This window comes from Vicugna pacos, unplaced genomic scaffold (genome assembly GCF_048564905.1).
Source record: "Vicugna pacos unplaced genomic scaffold, VicPac4 SAC-SAT, whole genome shotgun sequence".
Taxonomy (NCBI): Eukaryota; Metazoa; Chordata; class Mammalia; order Artiodactyla; family Camelidae; genus Vicugna; species Vicugna pacos.
This window is the reverse complement of record NW_027328721.1, coordinates 41,956,772-41,960,310: the sequence shown is the minus strand read 5'-3', so window position 1 is coordinate 41,960,310 and position 3,539 is coordinate 41,956,772.

Sequence of the window (3,539 nt, the reverse complement as noted above, 5' to 3'; positions counted from 1 at the left end):
CCGCCCTGCCTTCCACTGATACGCTGGGCCACGTCACGCGTGCTTCGAGTTTTCTCCGATAGTTGGCCAACGCTCTTCCGACTCCCGTTGCCCATGGTTCTCCCGCTTTGGACTTGGCATCCTCGAGAACCAAAGCCGCCCTTTCCCTGAAGCCCCGCCGAGCCGGACTGAGCAGCTGGACATCTGCTGGAGAGAGATCACTGCCGTGTCCCCTCTCGAGACCCTCCTCCTGCCCATTGCTGTGGAGGCCGCTTGGAAAGTGGACCTGAACCCGCATGCGTTTTTCAGGCCGCCCGAGCCTCTTCGAGCCCGACGCCTAGACATCTTCCAGAGTGGTGGCGCTCCGGACTCACACCCGGGGTTTCTCGTTGGCTTCGGCCACGGACCTTTGTCTTCCTGGAACGAAAGACCAGACCGGTTTCATCAGGTGGAACCATCTGCCTGGTGGCGGGACTGTCGTGGAGCCCTATGGACCACCCCGAAATGTATGTGCAGCCCAAGGGTGATCTCTCCAGCTGAACAACCATCGAGGCCCAAAAGGATCCCCCCCCCGCCCCCGCCCCGGGAAGAAAGAAACTTTGACCTTGACCCTTAGCTGCCCGAATGAGAATTTGGATCGGGGTTGGGTAGGGTGATAGAGATCTCCCTTGGCCCAGTTCCCGTGCGCAGGACTTTCAATGACTGTGTCTTCCTGAAAGGACACCCGCCCCCTGACCATGCTGTCTCGTCATCAGTTTGTTTCCACGAGGGATGAAGTGTCATTGTGTGCACGGCAAAGTTGGCCGCTGCCTGTTCGGTCCGCCATCGCTCCGTAAAGGACCGAGGAAGTGTGCGTCGTGACCAGTGACAGATTTCGGAGCCCGTGGGTGGTGGACGGGTGTGTATCTGTTATCCAGGTCACGCGCGACGCGGTGTGTCGTGGTGTGGCCCGCCCGGCCACCCCACCTCCCTTCCCCCATGGAAAATCAAGAGAGAGTATTGCCCGAGACAGACGAAAGTGCAGCCACGAAACCTAAAAGGATGACCCTGGATGTCAACTTGGAGGTGGCTAGGAGACGGCTGAGCATGCATAGGACCACACTGCCACCGTGTGGGATGCTGCACATGTGTCGCCGTCGTGGTTTTCAGCTCCTCCACCTATTGCCCTCACCTACATCCACTCTTTATCTCACTGAACTCTTTTTGAACTCTTTTTTTTTTTTTTGGGAAGACAGTGAGAATTTTCTCTCTCTCTCTCTCTCTCCCTCCCTCCCTCCCTCCCTGTCTCTCTCTCTCTCTCTCTCTCTCTCTCTCTCTCTCTCTCTCTCTCTCTCTCTCTCCTACTCTCTCTCATAATTGACCTGACAATAGGATGTCAGTTTTCACGTGTCCAACATAGCGATTCGGGATTCTTCCATGTTCCACGATGATCACCGCGATGAGTCTGGTTACGGATCCGTCACCGGACAGCGTCATGACAATAGTATGGATTGACTCGACTCGCCCTGCTGTCCATGACAACCCGTGATTAATGTATTTAATAATTGGAGATAACTGGAAGCTTGTACTTATTCCTCTCCCTCACCCATTGCACTCATTGTTCCTTCTTGGTATCCATGAGCCTGTTTCAGCTTCCTTGCATGTGTTCCTGCGTATTGTCTTGGGGATTCTGCCTCGAAGTGACAACATCCCTCTTGGACTTAGGTCACTTGGTTAACATCATCCCCTCAAGGTGTAGGTCTCTCCAGACCACGTGACACTGTCCATTCGTCCATCCGCGGGCCCTTAGTGGAACTGCCGGGTCTTCCAGGAGTTTCCTGTGGGATGTTTTGAGGGACTTCTGTCCTGTATTCCCTAATGGCTTTCCTCCACCTCCGTTTTGCCCTCTCCCCCTCGCCCCCACCGCCAACCCCTGTTCCGTGTTGCCTTCTGTCTTCTGTCGGAGAGCGGATTCTGTCAGGTATGAGTCCATAGCTCTGTGTCCGCCCGCCAGCCCGCCCACCCGGCCCCATCGAACGGTGGTCTCTATCACATGTTCCGTCAGAAGCAGGCACTTTCTGCTTGTTTTTGGAACTTGCTGTCGTGATTCCAGGTTCTGGGCCTGTCTGGATATCTCTTAAAAACAGAAATGCGTGCGTTTTCCCCCTTTTTTAATTGTTTTTGTTTACTTATTTATGTATTTACTTGCTTACTTATTTACATATATTTATTTATTTAGGCTTTTTTTTGTTGTTGTTGTTCTTGTTGCTGTTGTTGTTTTTGGTTGTTGTTTGCTTATTCGGGGAGGGGAGGTAATTCGTTTCTTTTGCTGGTTTGTTGCCTGACTTAGTGATTGCCTGACTCACCGACTTCCTTATTTACTTGAACGGAGGTCCTGAAGATCGAACCCTGGACCTTGCGCGTGCTGGACAGGCACTCTGCCGCTGAGTTCTACACACCATCCTCCCCCGCCCCCGCCCCTTCCCCATTTGGATACAAAATAATTTTTTTTTTCTTTTAAACTGAAAAAGTCAGTTTGGGTCTCCTGCCCGTGTTTCATCATTGGTTTGTTGGCTTCTAGGAGGTGGAGTTGACCGAGTTCTTGGACTGTTTAGGAGAGGAACCCCTGATGGGCTGTGGTGGTGCTTTTTCTACATTTTTGTTTGTTTGTTTGTTTGTTGTTGTTGTTGTTTTTTGTTAAAACCCCAGAGTAAGTTCTACAACTTGATTTCCCTTTGGTGGTGGGTTTTGTCGTTTGTTTTCATGTTTTTTTTTTTTTTTCCACATGGGGCTACAGTTTCCTTGTCCACGTGTGACTGTGTGTCAAACACACACACCGACACACACACACAGACACAGACACGGGCACACATGCACACACAGACACGCGGATGCCCATGCACAGTGTTGTTCTGTGTAGATGCACTGAACCTCGATTTACCGAGCGGGTGGCTATCGACTCGCCCCCCCCCCCCCAACCGCCGCCCGCATTTTTTTGTTTTTCCTCCTCCTCCCTGTGGTTGTGGTCAGCCGTGCTGACGTCCGTGTTCTCACGACCGACCGCGAGTGCGTTTTCCCCACGCGCCCATTTGTTGTCTTTGGGCTTTGTCGTGATCTGTGCCAAGATCGATTTTTCTTTCCACTTCGATGGGGTTGACGGTCTTCATCCTTTCTTTTCTAGCTTCTGGGCTTTGCCTGTCTGCTTTCAAAAGACCTCCTGCATTCGAGAGGACGGACTCCAAAGCCGATTCCTGCGTTGTTCTCGGAGCGCTCGCCTGGTTTCGGTTTGCCAGCCCCCGCCTTCCCTCCCTGTTTCCCTCCTCCCCTTCCCACCCCCCCCCCCGCCGCCGGGAACCCGGGATCTCGTCCTGGTCGCTCTGGGCCACCCGCCGGCGTGTCCGTGTGATCTCCCCCGCCCGGGGAATCGCGTGGGGAGCGCGTCCCCTTCGCGGCAGCCGCCCGGCCGGCCGGCCGTGTCTTGCCAAACCCCGGCTCCCTCCGTCCTCCCCGCCCTGATCTGCTGCCGGGGTGGGTCGCGTCGCGTCGCGTCGCCTCATGCCGCCGTGCCGTGCCGTGCCGTG